Source organism: Schistocerca nitens, chromosome 3, assembly GCF_023898315.1.
Source record: "Schistocerca nitens isolate TAMUIC-IGC-003100 chromosome 3, iqSchNite1.1, whole genome shotgun sequence".
In the NCBI taxonomy this organism is placed as follows: domain Eukaryota; kingdom Metazoa; phylum Arthropoda; class Insecta; order Orthoptera; family Acrididae; genus Schistocerca; species Schistocerca nitens.
The window spans coordinates 154,182,356-154,200,474 of NC_064616.1; positions in this window are offsets into that span (position 1 = coordinate 154,182,356).

Consider the following 18,119-nt stretch of genomic DNA (forward strand, 5'->3'; position numbering starts at 1 on the left):
TGAGTAGCGTGATGTCGGACACAAGTCGACATCTTTGGCTCCAATTTCAGCTAATCTGAGCCCTATGGAGCACATCTGGGACGTTATCGGTCATCAGCTCCGCGTGACGAAATCATCAGCCTGTAATTTACGGAAATTGTTGGACATGTGCATGCACATCTGATGTCACATACCTCCAGAAACCTACCGAGGACTTTTCGAATCCATGTCACGCAGAATCTTTATTGTGTTGGGCGCCAAAGCTGCACCAACACGCTATGAAGCAGGAGGTCATGATCGTCGGCTCCCTGTAACTGAAGGTTCAGATTCATTACCTGGCACTGCTCTCCGCATTGTCTGTTCTCTACTTTTACAGGGAAAGCGCCTCCATTGACATAGCCAGACATAACCAGAGAGACATCTCCTGCAGTTTTCAGGAAGTATTGGCGATCTCCGCTTCGCAAAGCCGATCTTATGGTGCCTTCCTTAATGTCTGCCCCACAATGTGCTCTCAGCGAGCATCCAGAGATAGAATCATTTATTAATTCCTGTCACAAACCACCTGCGAGGGAACTAAACTTAGCCTATACCCCAGAATATCAAATGCACAGGGTAATTCTAAACGCAAGAGAAACAGTGAAACGAAATTAGATACAGAAACAGTTACATCTGAACCCAGTTAGCACTGATTGACTAAAAAAAAATCTTGATACTAATGAAAATATGAAATCGCCTAATACGAATTTACTTTTTATAAATGTAGAATTAATATGGGAGAAGAGGGACACAAAGCGGACCGGCACCTCACATCACTTCCACCAATGGGTATGAAATCGACATCGAGAAGGCTACACCGAGAAACAGGGTGTAGCCTTTCCCACTTGATTTCTCGCTAAGCCATCTGTCCTGAAAAAAAAATAAAATAAAGATTGATCGATACGGAAAGGAAAGGTATTCTGGTGGTGCTACCACTTAAGCATTCTGCTCACACTCATTCAACTTCAGCCATCGTCACAATAGCATCCAGTGCTGAGAGACCCTCTTCACAATAATTTGAACAACAACATAGAGTTCAGCTACTGAACCTCATTCGAATCTGTTTACTTTAAGTACGTGGGTATTCCCTTCAACCGCACCTATACCTTTTGATAGTACAGGGACCCGATTTCAATGTTTGATTGCAACTTTCATTTCCTTTCAACCTATGATAGCGCAAGATTCTCTGAGTGAAATAAGTAACCTCATAAAACTTGGATTAAGATCCATTCAGTAGCCCAAAAATTCTACATTGCTCAACATAACTAACACACACTCTTATAAACTCAGATTCCCGGGTTCGATTCCCGGCGGGGTCAGGGATTTTCTCTGCCTCGTGATGACTGGGTGTTTTGTGATGTCCTTAGGTTAGTTAGGTTTAAGTAGTTCTAAGTTCTAGGGGACTGATGACCATAGCTGTTTAGTCCCATAGTGCTCAGAGCCATTTGAACCATTTTATAAACTCAGATATACAGATAAATTTTCAGTTTACTTAATCAAAGGAAATATTTTTCTTCGCCAAGCTTTACATTATTGTTTCTTCTGCTCCTGAACATTAATTAACTAATTCTGCCGAGCACCAATAAAATTGGTTAACAAACATGGATATGTGTGAAAAGTTTCACCTACTTCAAAGTAGAGTACTGTTATAGCTGATATCTCACGTGACATTACTATACTGCTGTCTGTGCATTGCTATAATACTTGGCAGTTGGCAGATTGTAGATTTTCTCACCAGGAGATAGACTTTTTTTTTCTACCGAAGCATGTACCACTCCTGTGCAGTTATGCTCAAAGATACTGACAGAGTGTATAGGATGCAAAGTCACTTTCGTGACTAGCTGCAGGTGTTACATGGTTGATAGTTAATTGTCCATTCCATGAACACCGTTTCTTACAATCCCTTCATATTATTTCAGGCTGTCATCCGCCTCCAGTTGGTATACTCCCTGTTGATTTCGTATCCCCAACTTAATTGAGAGATGGCTTTCCAACAACGATTGTCTTTTACATTTTCCCATTAAATGAAAAGATTGAACGATACGTGCACTTATTAAATAAAAAAGGAATTTTACAAATTTATTACAATTTTTATTACAGTTTGTTACAATTACAATTTATTACATTTTATTGCAAATAAAAAACTACAATCTTCAGTAAAATTGTAACTTCACAAAAACCACTAATAATAGGCTGTATCATATATGTGAGGCCTGTGCCAGGTCGTCTTCTCACATTTTTTTCCTATTTAAATAATGATGGACGTATGCCTTGTCCATCACCTTCATTCTGTTACAGTTATATTGATTATCACTCTTAGTGTTTTATCTCGATATGCTATCGTTGTCCGATCTGCGACAGTAGCACTGGCAGCTGAATTTATGTGCCTTTCCATTGAGGTCGTAGCAAGTTGCAGGTTGTCATTCTCCATAAACCCGATCCTGGCAAAGTTACACGTTAATCACAGTTTCGCTGCTTTTCTATTGATTCACTTTGACACTTTTTTCATAGGTTAGTGGTTAGCGCTAATTTCTAACTATTACCAGTAGTACTTCATTACTGTTACCTTTTCATGTACTCTCTCCTTTCTTCCTCATGCATTCATTTTTTGCCTAATAATTATAATTGGAACACTTGATGCTCAACCTCATTTATTTAAGGTATGTTATGGCAGGAAGTCGTTTCTGAAAGTATTTGTATGGAGTGTAGCCATGTATGGAAGTGAAACATGGACGATAAATAGTTTAGACAAGAAGAGAATAGAAGCTTTCGAAATGTGGTGCTACAGAAGAATGCTGAAGATTAGATGGGTAGATCATATAACTAATGAGGAGGTATTGAATAGAATTGGGGAGAAGAGGAGCTTGTGGCACAACTTGACTAGAAGAAGGGATCGGTTGGTAGGACATGTTCTGAGGCATCAAGGGATCACCAAGTAAGTATTGGAGGGCAGCGTGGAGGGTAAAACTCGTAGAGGGAGACCAAGAGATGAATACACTAAGCAGATTCAGAAGGATGTAGGCTGCACTAGGTACTGGGAGATGAAGAACCTTGCACAGGATAGAGTAGCATGGAGAGCTGCATCAAACCAGTCTCAGGACTGAAGACCACAACAACAACAACATGTACATGCATCTATTATATCCATACCCAATGATCTCCATTCGTGCTTCATATAATTGCTATGAATTTTATTTTTTAGTTATAAAGCCACGAAAATCGATCGATCCTCTTCACATTCCCTGTTTCACATCATCTATCATCTCTGGGTCTTCGTTGGTTCATTACGTCCATCTCTCTTGCTTTTAACATCTGTTCTTTCATACTATTGACGCTAAGTCAAGTGCTAGATTGTGCGTTCTCACATAAAATACTGTGCTCTTGCGTCTGTCGAACAATTACCAAATATCTGTCTAAGCTGCCATAACTTATTCTTTGCCATAAAAGCGCTTTCCAGAAACAATTTCTTATGTGATATTAGATGGATGTCGTTACAGTTCGCCCTCACATCCTACTCACCTTTATCTTTCGGCTCCGTCCATTATACAGGGTGAAGCGAAATTCGCGCACTCGGGCTTCTCAGCGCGACTCCTCACATGCCAGCGATAAAAAAATGGCTCCTACAATATTTCGTCCGGCGAGTACATCTCGCAGAAAAAGGACGTTAAAGAGTTGCAATCTGGCAATACTGTAAAAACATGTATGGTAACTGCCTCTGTCAGCACATTTTGCGTATGCTTTACAGATGGTGCAGTAGATCGAGTTTTGGGTCAGCATCGAGGAGATCGAAGGTTCGATCCTGGATTGAGGCATATGTTTTTTATTTGGTAAATGTAGTCCAGGTGGTACGGTATCTGGCATATTAATCATCAACAGCGATTGTAGAGGGTCTTCTAGAAAACATTTGCCCTTACATACTACAATCTTGGAAATGGAAGATTGGTCAGCTTTGAAAGAAGCCCTTTCCACGTCGTGGGCGAGAATTTATTCGCAACACTTCATTTTCTAGATGCGAAACCTGTTTCCCCTGTTCCCTCCTCCAAGGTTCCCATAGAATACTACCAACTATTATTCTTGCCTCATTCAGGTTCTAACAACCCTACGACAACAAAGGTCAAAAATTTATTATGCTTGTAGTGTTGCTCGCGCTGCTAAATATTGCATTTTCGGGCAACAACAAAGTTATATTATGTGGCAGGTGTCATTAGAGCACAGTTAATAAAGTCATTTCTTGAATTAATGGATAAACTAGGCACTCATCTTTTCGTGTTTCCCACGCTGGTCTCGTTGTGAACTCATGGCTCAATCGTCGAAAGTCTAGGTAGTGATGATTCCAAGCTCGGATGCAAAGAGGCCTAGGTGTTATTCTGCGATATTCAAAAATTTTATAGATGTGTTTCATAAACCATTCTTGAAGATTAAACTTTTGCAAGTTAGGACAATGGTGATGTAAAAAAGTAATCAGCATTCCGAGTTTAAGTTACACTTCTTTTTTATTACTTTTGTTGCAATATCACGTAACTCGTTTCAAAATATCACTCCACAATATAAAACATACTTGAAAATATATTCCTCACTGTTAAAGTTCACGTTTCATAAAAATGACGACCAAAGCTTGACTCTCTAATAACCGCTTACACGCCCAAAAATCAGAGTTACAAGTACGTCAAAGATCATAGTGACAAAAGAAAGAATACACATAAGAATAATATCATTGCAATATATACATATCGATGTACCGAAGTACCTCTACATTAATGAAATCAAATCTGAATGTTGTCAAAGAAATACGTTAACTATTTTACAGAAACACAGTAGAATATTGCTGTTATCGAGAGGTTGAGGTGATGTGCCGTAATGGTTACGTAATTCAAGTACCATTACAAGGTCCGTTACATTTCGTTAGGGCCTTACGTTACCAGTAGGACCACCAACGTGCTTTGCGAATAATGTCCAAACTCGGTTACTATTTGTATGTGTTATCACCATGGTCCCACCAATCATGCCTTTCAACATTGAGTCTGGTAACCGCATGCTGTTTAGTATCTAGTATGTATCTCAATGAATTATTATTATTGTTATTATTATTCTGTCGATGGGATTGTGGAAACATCACGTCTATTACCGTTAGGGAAACAGTGTAATTCAAATCCGAACATTTCACAATTAGCGGTGTCAGGATAAATCATGCAGAATAATACTGTCAGAGACGTAATGCGCGTTAGGTGGAGCAGCGCGCAGGACTGATGGCGTGTTTATACTGAAAGAGCTGCCCACCAGATAGGGACTAGTAGCTAGCGGAGTAACGCGCCCGTGACAGACTCCATGTACATTTGTATGCATATCGTAATTTCTTCGTGTGTTATTCTACAACAATGTGGATGACGTATGTCATACAGAAACGATGGATATGTGGATGTGCTTCTGGTCTGCGGCGAATCTGATAAACGGGTTGGTGTTGCCACTCGTGAATATGCTGCTAAATATCCTGGTCGACGTCATCCAAATAAAAACGTGTTTCGTCGTCTGGAGCCATGCCTTCGGGAGACTGACTCTCTCCTTCCACCATCGCATGACAGACGTTGTCCACGGACTCGTCATACTCCAGCTACTGAGGAATCTATTCTGGAGGTCATAAACCATGAACCTCAGCGAAGTACACGTAGCGTAGTAAGGCAGCTGCGTGTATCGCAATGCACGGTCGTTAATCTGCTGCGCGAGCATCGGCTGCACCCCTATCATTATGCTTTCACGCAACATCTGCATCCTGCAGATCGCCATCAGAGGATGCAATTCTTTAAATGGTTTCAACAACAACAAGAAGCCTATGATGACTTTGTGAAGAGCGTAATATGGCTGGATGAAGCAGCATTCACTCAAAAATGGCTCTGAGCACTATGCGACTTAACTCCTGAGGTCATCAGTCGCCTAGAATTAGAACTAATTAAACCTAACTAACCTAAGGACGTCACACACAACCATGTCAGAGGCAGGATTCGAACCTGGTACAGCATAACGCGAGAATCGTCACATTGCGTCACAGATGTGACCTTGCCCCATATCGAAGCGGCGGAATGGACGAACGACCGTTGGTGTGGCACATCGCTCAGGGTGAATGTGGGTTTAGAAGTTTTCTTACCTCTTTCTAGGCAAATACCAGCCTCGTTCATCATCTCCGTCTGAGGAACACGAGATGAAATATGAAAACGCAGAGAAAAAAAAAATTATGCGACTCGAAGATAAGTGGCCGGCCCGGGTGGCCGAAGGTTCTAGGCGCTACAGTCTGGAACTGCGCGACCGCAACGGTCGCAGGTTCGAATCCTGCCTCGGGCGTGGATGTGTGTGATGTCCTTAGGTTAGTTAGGTTTAAGTAGTTCTACGTTCTAGGGGACTGATGACCTCAGCAGTTAAGTCCCATAGTGCTCAGAGCCATTTGAACCATTTGAAGATAAGTGGCATACATGACATTCCGTACCGTCTTGGTTTATAGCAGTGGGAATGCATCCGGTCCCAGACATTAAGAAACGAAGGAAGAACGGTTTTATTTTAACGTCCCACCAACGATGAGGTCGTAAGAGGCGGAGCACACGCCAGACTCGGGAAGGAAATCGGCTGTATCCTTTCACGCGACCCATTTCGGAATTTCCCTTAGGCGGTTTAGGGAAACTATCGAACACCAAAATCTGCACACCTGGACGAGGATTTGAAATGTAGTGGTTTTTACAGATGCGAGTCCAATGTCTTACCATTGTGTCACCTCGCTCGGTGGAAGTTAAGAAGAAAAGGGACAAGTCAATCACGCCACCATCACAAGTCTAATATCAGACTTCGAGATATAGTAATGAAGTGTTTACGTGAGGGAATGCCATATCGTTCGAGACAAGAAGTTACTGAAGTTAAGCTTGCAATGTAAACTAGTTGAGTATACCGTGATTTCGTTCGAATTGAAACCTTGTTTACTTGTCAACAAAATTACACAATTTCCGGTTTTGGTCTGTCGCTAACAACCTCCTTTGCATCATTGTAGAGCAGAGACAGTGATACAATTTAAAGGTGATTACTGGTAACATCAAATAATAGCAGTTATGTACGAATATTATATGAGTTTTGTCGGTGAATACTAAATATTATAACAGATGACTTGACTACTTAGTTTCAAATAAAGTGGGAGCACATTTTGCAATATTGCGATACTTTTCCCTCTTTAGTTTCAGAACTGATTATTGAATTATTTTCCTCTGTTTGTTTTCGATAATTGTATGACGAGTTGTGAGATATGGCTGGGTATAAAACCAAGTCTTAAAATCGTATAAAAGGCATCCGTTTCTATACATAGTGAAGAATGATGTTAAAAGTGTTGACCACTCTGAGAGGCGGAGGTTGTAACGGCTGGACTCGACACAAGAAGCGGAGTGGGTGAAAAGTTGCGAGTGCTTCCTTCCACTCCAGCAGGATTTGCGCTCCAGCTCTTTCGTGGCGCGGAAACTCATGCCCCCGAACTTTGCAGTTCCACGACATCCGCAGACGGCGGCGCATCGCCCCATAGCTTTGAGTCTACTGCAGACGCCTTACAATTTGTGATCACTTCCGCAAGAGGGAACTTTCCTTTTACAAAGAAATGTTAAAATCTTCTTCGAAGAGTGACGTCGATTGTAGTCAGACTCACTAGCTTCTTCTACTCTGGTGCCCATCAAAATAGCAGTACCATGAAGGTGAAATGCCATAAACGTCAAACTGGCGTGAAGTGTGCTACATACTCTATAAGACAAAAAAAGAAAAAAAAATGGGCGCACCAGAAAGGAATTATTCGAATGGGACGGAAATCAGTAGATGTGATGTAAATATAACAAATTATTGCACTTTCAGGAACATTTGGTGATTTATTCAAAAGAAAAATCCTCACGAAAACATTTAATTATTTCTTCAATAGAAAGATCTTCGCTAAATGAGCATGTCAATAACGCGTTGGTGCACCCTTGTCTTCAGACACGTCTCCGCCGGTCATTGGGACCGAGTTCGAAGTGGGAGTCATCCCTGAAGACAGTTATACTCCTGTCTTCTTTGCGGTACGCAGTCATTTTTCTTAGAGTGTCATTCACTGTGCCAATGATTACCATTTCTGTGCAACTGCCCTAAGTTCTATACAGGGTAACCAGAACGAGTCTGAAAAGCTTGTAAGGATTCTGCAGGATAGGTTGTGTTGAGATGTGATTATTAAGAAAACATTTGATACGTGGCACCGTTTCTGAGTTAATTACCACCGTAATTAGCCAATCAGGCCGTTGGGCGCAGAATGAAGCGGCTCGCCAGATACAATTAGTGTTAGTAGGTCTCTACCGCCCCATGCCTGCTGACTTCAGTACTAATTAACTCGGAAAAGGCGCAAAGTATCAAATGTTTTTGTCAGTTCAACCGATCCTGCAACAACCTTACAAGCTTTTCAGCCTGTTTCTGACCACCTTCTGTAAGGAATGAGTACGCAGTGTTTTTTCTCACTCAGAAATCCCTGTTCAATGCAGGATGTTTGTGAAAAGATCATGGTATGTCCCGTGTAAGATATAGAAACGTCTACAAGTGCGAGTCGGAATTCAGCAGCAGTAGGACAGTATACTATCAAAATTCCAGTCCATTGTCCCACAATATTGCTACTCGTGTACATAGGAATCCCACGACTGCCATGCGAACATGGAGTCGATGAGTTTCAGAGGGCTATACTCGACACCAAGCTGAATCTCAATGGCTCCCTGCAACTAGCGCCCAAGAGGACAGGTATATTATTTTCTCTGGCTTTCAGGATGGTACAGCTATGTCACATACCTCGGATCAGGAAACAGGGTTATTTGCAGCAATACAAGTTGGCCCACGGGCAGCATGACGACGTCTGGAACAAAGTAGACTGTCCAACATGGCGACCATTGTTGTGGTTTCCCTTGGCGCGATACCAGACAGGGGCCAGCCAACAGTGGTGCACCCAACAACACTGGGCACAGAACTGGCGCCTCGTTGTCTTTTCTGATGACCGCAGATTCTACCTGCAGCATCACGATGGATCCATCCGTGCGGATGCTCAGAGTAGGGTGGACGTAGCCAGATTGTATTCGTCAGTGTAATATGGGCCCAGAGGCTGACTTCATGGACTGGATGCCATTGGACAGACAACAAGATCATTTCTGGTTCGCATATCCGCTAATTTTGACGGTTGCCGTTACATTTCTAACGTGTTAAGGAGGTAAGCTGTGCCCTATCTTCGAGGCCTCCGTGATCTATTGCTTCGACAAGATAACGCGGGATAGCATGTTGTCCTCGTGTCCTGAACTTCACTGAAAGCATCTGTTCACGCTGAATTAAGTGAGAGACTTGAAGCTGCACGGAATGTTTTACCCGTACCTGACATCCAAGCACAGTTCGGGTTGGTGGCCAGCCAGGTTAGAACCACAGTTCGTGTACTGAATGTCGTACCTTGTGTACTCTCAAACTGCCCACAAATTTCATCATATATTCCTTCTATTATACTACATGCGCGCAATAAGTAAAATCCACCCTAGTGTTGCAACTTCAAGTTCTAGCAGCGTACATTGCCATCTCACCAACATTGAGACCAATATGGGTGAAATCTACTCTCAGATTTCACCCGAACTGCTGAAAGAAAAGACGGTATCTTCGATCAAGTTATTGTCCTGGCATTGGCCCTGGAGATAAACTGTTGTCACGAAAACGCTGAGTGGCATATTATACTTGCTCCTCACGAATAAGCGTTCATCTTGTCATGCGCCATCTTAGTAGGTATTTGTCACGGACGTGAGATCATTTTGTACTGGTAACTGGTACAGAGGCGATTTATTCACGCAGCTGTAATGGGTTGATGCGAACAAGTTAACAGGTAACGTAATGTTGAAAGAAGATACACTCATGTTCAGGAAAAACTGAACCCTTGAATGAGTAGGGATAGGATGTTCATATTCATAGAACACGTACATTAGTATGTTCTGCAGAAATGACTGGCATTTGAACCATGTCGGCCAGCGGCTTCAGGTCACTATCAATATTGCTGCGTAACAGCATCTAGCGGTAAGACGTGTCTGCGACTCTCACTGTCGCTACAAACCGAACGTAATGGATCGGTGAGACTTAAGCAGACGTACAGGATGCGCGACGTATGCACGAACTGAACCGTCAAACCAGTGAGTTTGAAAGAGTGCTCATTATTGGCATGAGAAAATGTGACGCATCCATGCTGTAAATTGCTGCTCGTGTGGGACGAAGCGTTTTGGCAGTGCAACAGCTGTGTGCAGAATAGTTTACGGAAGGCCGTAGAACACGACGAGATGGGTCAGGTCGCACAATACAAACCAGCCCCCGAGAAGATCGACACTCATACGAATGGGATTGCAGGACAGATCTGCGTTGTCGTTTGCTCTGGCGCGATAGTTGAACATTGTAGTACATCGTACCCTGTCAGGGATGGCAGTTCGTCGCCGTTTATTGGGGCATGCGACCGTAATCCACTTCTCCGCCTACCTTTGATGATATGCAGAAACATACTAGACGGCAATGGTGTATGGAACGACGTCGGTAGGGACAGGAATGGCATCAGATAGTGTTTTCGGAAAAATCCAGACTATGGTTGTTTGAAAATGATGGCCGCATTTTGGTTCGCCGCAGACAGGGGGTGCGGCACCACAGTAACTGCATTCGCACAAGACCTACAGCGCCAGTTCAAGGCCTTATTGGTGTGGAGTGCTATTGGGCACAACAACAAATCAGAGCTGGTGCGTGTCCAGGGCACTGTGGCCAGTTTGACCTACGTGAGTGACATCTTGCGACCTGTAGCCATACACCTTCTGTATAACATCCCAGACGCCATTTTTCAGCTACGCAATACACGATCACATGTTGCTGCAAGTACACATGCCTTCTTCATGTCACAGGATGTCAGCCTTTTGCCCTGGCCCGGCGGATCATCAAACTTGTCGCCAATCGAATATGTGTGGGATACGGTGAAACGACAGGTGCAGCGCTGTGAGCCAATATCAACCACCACAGATGACCTTGGGAACCAGGTGCATGCAGCATGTATGTTTATACCACATGACGTCATTCCCATCTTATACGCGTCGATGCCGTCACGCATGGAACAAATTATCAAGGCCCATTGCGGCCCTGTGTCTGCTTGGCAACAGGACACACGTTGACCAGAGGTGACTGAAATGCTAATCATTTCTGCAGAACATACTAATGTACATGTCCTGTGAATATGGACATCCTACCTCTAGTCGTTCAAAGTGTTCTGTTATTTCTGAACATGAGCGTATTTCTGATGAATTTAGCTAGTCACTGCTGTACTGTCAAGATAATGAATTTCAACAAATATCTCACAAACTTTTCAAGTCATGGTTGAAAGTGACTTTACACAGCATGTGTGTTCAATATTAACTATTATAAACTCTATAACATGAGGTTTAGGAGCACTAAAGGAATGTTCCCAGCTTCCTTCGTACATCCTTTACAGATAATTCACGAAAGTTTAACTCCCTCTTCCTCTTCAATTCTCCTTTAACCTTATATTATCGACAACTGTATGTAAAATGCTCTCTTGGTTTTGATGCATAAGTCACTGGTGTGCAAAATTCATTGACTAAAGTGACTTACGCATGATGTTTCACTGCCAAGTAACATACCTACATAACAGCTGGACCATACATAGAAACAACTGACAGAGTACAATACAGAAGGTAACTGAAAGAAAAACCCAATGAGACGAACAGAAATAACACATTTGTTCACAAATAATAATTATACAGGAGTCACTGCAATTCGTAATGGTTTATTGGACATTACAGAAGGCGGTAGATGTGCCTAATAGCGTGTGTGATCAAAAGGGACTGATAAGCATGCTGTTAAACGTGTTCCGACTCTGGTCACAAGCGCGCAGTCCTTCAGCGAAGGATAGAAAAACTTTTGTGAGTCAGGATTCATTAACAGTTGTCTGACAAGGCGAGCAGTGGGTTGTCGTCCGGAAGCAGTACAGCCTTGAAGCGTGGCCGAAGGTTGGTTGGTTTGTTGCTCTCAAGATCAAAGGGACTAAACTACAAGGTTATCAGTACCTTTTTCCGTAGTCATACAGGTCTCAGATAAAAGCCGTGCCCCAAAAGAATCCTATCACCCAAAATCTGGGGAAGGAACAAAAACAGTAAAGCGATGTGTGTAGCCATACTGCAGTAAGCCAAAATTGAAAACATTAGCCGCGCGGGACTAGTCCAGCGGTCTTGGGCGTTGCAGTCATGGACTGTGCGGCTGGTCCCCGCTGAGGTTCGAGTCCTCCCTCGGGCATGGGTGTGTGTTTGTCCTTAGGATAATTTAGGTTAAGTAGTGTGTAAGCTTAGGGACTGATGACCTTAGCAGTTAAGTCCCATAAGATTTCACACACATTTGAACATTTTTTTGAAAACATTAACTCAGATGAAAAAGGGATAGAAGATGTTAAAATAATTTAGCAGCCGGCTGGATTGGCTGCTCACAAGAATAAAAAAGGATGAGCCAGCCATTCTGCAACACATTAAAATCTGCAGACTAAAGACACAAGGCAAGAGAAACACAGATGGTGAAGGCAAACACCAAGTCGAACAGACAGAACCAGAGGGAGCAAAGAAGAGTGAAAATTCAAGTAGGGTGAAGACCTGGGAGAGAAGACCAGACGTCCACCCTTAGATTGAGTAATATAAACCCACTTCTCGAATGAAACATAAACCTGGAGCATCCATTGAGGCATTGTCTCCTAGCACCATAGGAAATGTGTCAGGAAGGTTAACTTTACATTTTCTTAGTATTCTGCCTATTTGCGATGAAATATTACCAACATGTGGTAAATAGGCAGTCCTTTTAAAGGCCTCTCTCTCTTCTTTGTTCCGTCGTTTACAGGTCTGCAGTGAAAGCAATCTTTCGCCCTCCGGCAAAAATTTCGCCGCTGTTGGGATCTGCCAAAGACGACCTAGAGCTGCGCAAGGCAGGCGTTTACAGGATTCCGTGTGAATGCGGCAAATCTTATACAGGGCAAACGACGTGTACTGCGCAGGATCGCATTGTAGAACATCTGCGGCATACTCACCTTCTTCAGTCTTGTAAGTCTGCCATTACCGAACACTGTATTTCCAATGGTCATGACATGAATTACAGTGAGACAAAAACTGTGGCCCATACGTCTGACTTTCGGAGTTCTATTATTAATGAATCCGGGGAAATGCGGCTGTCTGACAATGAGTCTCTTATTAATCCTAACGGAGGTTACCAATTAAATTCGGCATCGAATCCAATTGTCGAAAAAATTCGTGTCCTCCGTAGCCGGTGTAGGTCTGTGATGGAATCGTAGGAAGTCAATCGAATTAATATCGATGCGGCGAGTTTTCATCACGGAGGGCGCGCGGCGCAGCATAGTCGAACCAAAGCCGTCTAGATACAAGGCCTACGCACAGCGGCCATATTGGCATGTGACGTCACAAACTGTTGGCCATCTTATCTTCAAACGGCAGTCCTGTTGGCGTGTATGTTGTGTTGAAAGTGCGTGAATTGTGAAAGTGACATATACACTCCTGGAAATTGAAATAAGAACACCGTGAATTCATTGTCCCAGGAAGGGAAAACTTTATTGACACATTCCTGGGGTCAGATACATCACATGATCACACTGACAGAACCACAGGCACATAGACACAGGCAACAGAGCATGCACAATGTCGGCAATAGTACAGTGTATATCCACCTTTCGCAGCAATGCAGGCTGCTATTCTCCCATGGAGACGATCGTAGAGATGCTGAATGTAGTCCTGTGGAACGGCGTGCCATGCCATTTCCACCTAGCGCCTCAGTTGGACCAGCGTTCGTGCTGGACGTGCAGACCGCGTGAGACGACGCTTCATCTAGTCCCAAACATGCTCAATGGGGGACAGATCCGGAGATCTTGCTGGCCAGGGTAGTTGACTTACACCTTCTAGAGCACGTTGGGTGGCACGGGATACATGCGGACGTGCATTGTCCTGTTGGAACAGCAAGTTCCCTTGCCGGTCTAGGAATGGTAGAACGATGGGTTCGATGACGGTTTGGATGTACCGTGCACTATTCAGTGTCCCCTCGGCGATCACCAGTGGTGTACGGCCAGTGTAGGAGATCGCTCCCCACACCATGATGCCGGGTGTTGGCCCTGTGTGCCTCGGTCGTATGCAGTCCTGATTGTGGCGCTCACCTGCACGGCGCCAAACACGCATACGACCATCATTGGCACCAAGGCAGAAGCGACTCTCATCGCTGAAGACGACACGTCTCCATTCGTCCCTCCATTCACGCCTGTCGCGACACCACTGGAGGCGGGCTGCACGATGTTGGGGCGTGAGCGGAAGACGGCCTAACGGTGTGCGGGACCGTAGCCCAGCTTCATGGAGACGGTTGCGAATGGTCCTCGCCGATACCCCAGGAGCAACAGTGTCCCTAATTTGCTGGGAAGTGGCGGTGCGGTCCCCTACGGCACTGCGTAGGATCCTACGGTCTTGGCGTGCATCCGTGCGTCGCTGCGGTCCGGTCCCAGGTCGACGGGCACGTGCACCTTCCGCCGACCACTGGCGACAACATCGATGTACTGTGGAGACCTCACGCCCCACGTGTTGAGCAATTCGGCGGTACGTCCACCCGGCCTCCCGCATGCCCACTATACGCCCTCGCTCAAAGTCCGTCAACTGCACATACGGTTCACGTCCACGCTGTCGCGGCATGCTACCAGTGTTAAAGACTGCGATGGAGCTCCGTATGCCACGGCAAACTGGCTGACACTGACGGCGGCGGTGCACAAATGCTGCGCAGCTAGCGCCATTCGACGGCCAACACCGCGGTTCCTGGTGTGTCCGCTGTGCCGTGCGTGTGATCATTGCTTGTACAGCCCTCTCGGGTGGGTCTGACACACCGGTGTCAATGTGTTCTTTTTTCCATTTCCAGGAGTGTATTTCATACAGTGAAACTTCCTGGCAGATTAAAACTGTGTGCCCGACCGAGACTCGAACTCGGGACCTTTGCCTTTCGCGGGCAAGTGCTCTACCAACTGAGCTACCGAAGCACGACTCACGCCCGGTACTCACAGCTCTACTTCTGCCAGTACCTTCCGCCAGGTAGGAGACGAGGTACTGGCAGAAGTAGAGCTGTGAGTACCGGGCGTGAGTCGTGCTTCGGTAGCTCAGTTGGTAGAGCACTTGCCCGCGAAAGGCAAAGGTCCCGAGTTCGAGTCTCGGTCGGGCACACAGTTTTAATCTTCCTGGAAGTTTCATATCAGCGCACACTCCGCTGCGGAGTGAAAATCTCATTCTGGAAACATCCCCCAGGCTGTGGCTAAGCCATGTCTCCGCAATATCCTTTCTTTCAGGAGTGCTAGTTCTGCAAGTTTCGCAGGAGAGCTCCTGTAAAGTTTGGAAGGTAGGAGACGAGGTACTGCCAGAAGTAAAGCTGTGAGGACCGGCCGTGAGTCGTGCTTCGGTAGCTCAGATGGGCAGTCTGCCTTCGGCAGTGACACAGTGCGGACCGTGTTGCCAGCCGGCCGCGCTGTGGTGCGCGCGCCTGTTTGTTTACGCCGGAGCAGCTTCGCGTGTGCGGTGTTGTGAGTCTAGAACGAGATGGCACACTCGTACAGAAAAACGACTTTGAAGTTCAGTTTTGCGAACGACTATACACGACCAAAGGCACACGAGATTGAACGTTTCTTCAGAGAAAAGGTAAAAATCGATCCACAGGAAATCGTGGGAATCAATTTATCGCTCGTTTCAAGCGTCGTCTATGTCAAGCTTGTTGACGAGGCTGCTTGCGAAAGACTTCTACAACGATCACCGAACGGGTATCGTTTCTGTCATGCCGACGGGAATGTTGGTGCGGTTACAGTCGATCACGCGGGAATGGGGATCCGCACTATACGAGTCTTCGAACTTCCGTTTGAGGTCCCGTCTGAACTTGTTACCGACGCCTTTCGACCATACGGTACAGTTCTATCCCATGTGGCCGAAAAATGGACGAGTTTTACCACGTACCCCGTTTTAAATGGGTTGAGGCAAATACGGATAGAACTGCGCACGCACGTCTCCTCTTATTTGTACATAGGAGGTTGTCGAGCGATTATAATCTATGATGGGCAACCTCGCACTTGCTCTGGGTGCGGGAAAGAAGGTCACGTCCGCTCGGAATGCCTCCAGCGACGTTTAGTGCAAACTCCACGGGATGACGTTCAGGCGCCACAACCGACGACTGTCTTACCGTTGACCTTTGTGGAAGCCCTGAGAGGCGACGTGAGGGAGACTTCCGATGGGCACCAGCAGCTGCCCCCTATAGAGAACATGGACACCAACGGACTGGAACTCCGACCACCGGTTCCACCACAGCAGACACAGGACACCACAGAAGAGATACAGCTGACGGCCGCTCCAGGCTCATCCGTGGTGGCTGCCAGTGCTTCCACCGAGAGCGTGATAGGCCAGGCCCCAGACGGAGGATACGCAACCCCAACAGCCGATGCGGAAGCAAGGCAACGGAAACAGCGTTCGCCGAAGAGAAGAAAGAAGCGTCGACTGACTTCTGCTGACGATAGCCATAGTCCCTAGGGGACAGTGGACGACAACGACAGTATCGACCTGAGACCAGTGGATTCAACAGATACCGAGATGACGATGCAGGAACTACACAGCGACGATAACTTGAACTCTCCTTCTGGTGACCGGAAGGCGGAAGTGGAGATGACAACTGTCCAACATCAGAGCGATGACAACGTTACCTCCCATCCTTCGACCAGTTCCGGAAATATGCTGGGGGACTGGGCGCAAGAAATGGACCAACAGGAACAGGATGACAATACGAACGCGACGATTGAGGACAGTCCTGGCCAGAGGCCGGGAGGGGTCGGGAAATGTTGACCAACTTAGTTGTTGAGGAGCGCCGGGGGCAGATGGACGCTTAATGACACCGCCCTACAACTGATGAACACAAGCCAGGCGTACCGCATTGCCACGATAAACATTAATGGCATACGGGCACCGCTTAAAATTCAAATGCTGAAAGATATGTTACGCGCTGCGGACGTGGATATTGTACTCCTACAAGAAGTGCGTTTCACATCGCCGCCAGAGTTCTACGGTTACGAGGCACATTATTCAGTGCACGATGAAAGTGGATGCGGTGTGGCGATTCTCACCAGGGAAGGAATAGGAGTGGAGGACGTCAGGTCTCTCCCTTCGGCACGCGGCATAGCGATCACTGTCGACGGCGCTCGTTTCATCAATTTATACGCACCATCTGGCTCCGCAAAACGAAGAGAAAGAGCGACTTTTTACACCGAAGAGATAGCACCGTTGTTCGCTGGACGCTTTGATAACTATATAGTGGGCGGCGACTTTAATTGTGTCGTCGACAAAAAGGACCAAGTACCTCATTATGTGCCATGCATGGAACTGCGTGCGTTGATTACCGAAATGGCGCTTCTGGATACCTGGGAACTGCAGCATGGTGACAGACCGGGTTATACGTTTGTCACGGGACACTCGGCGAGTAGACTTGATAGAGTGTACGTGACACGAGCTCTACGGACGACGATACTGGATGCCGAAATCTGGCCAGCGGCTTTTACGGATCATATGGCGTACGTCTGTACGATTTCACTAACGCGTCAGAAGATATGGCGGAGTAAAGGTCACTGGAAAATGAATTGTGCACTTCTACGTGACACTGAATGTCACCGGTCGATAGAGGCGGCCTGGGAGACCTGCGTTCGCCGCCAACGAGCATACACCTCGGTTCTCCAGTGGTGGATTAAATGCGCAAAACCGACGTTACGGAGAACGTTGATACGATACGGGCAGGACAAATCGCAGTGGAACCGCACAACGGCTGATTTTTATTTTACAGCCCTGAGGGAGCTGATGACCCAACAACCATCGCCGGAAAGGCACACGGCCATGCGCAGGATAAAAGCCAAGTTATTACAGCTGACGAGACTAAGAATGGAAGGTATAATGGTCCGGGCGAGATTGGCGGACACAGTTGCTGCCGAAACCCCCTCCATGCACCACGTGGTACGTGAACGCCAACGA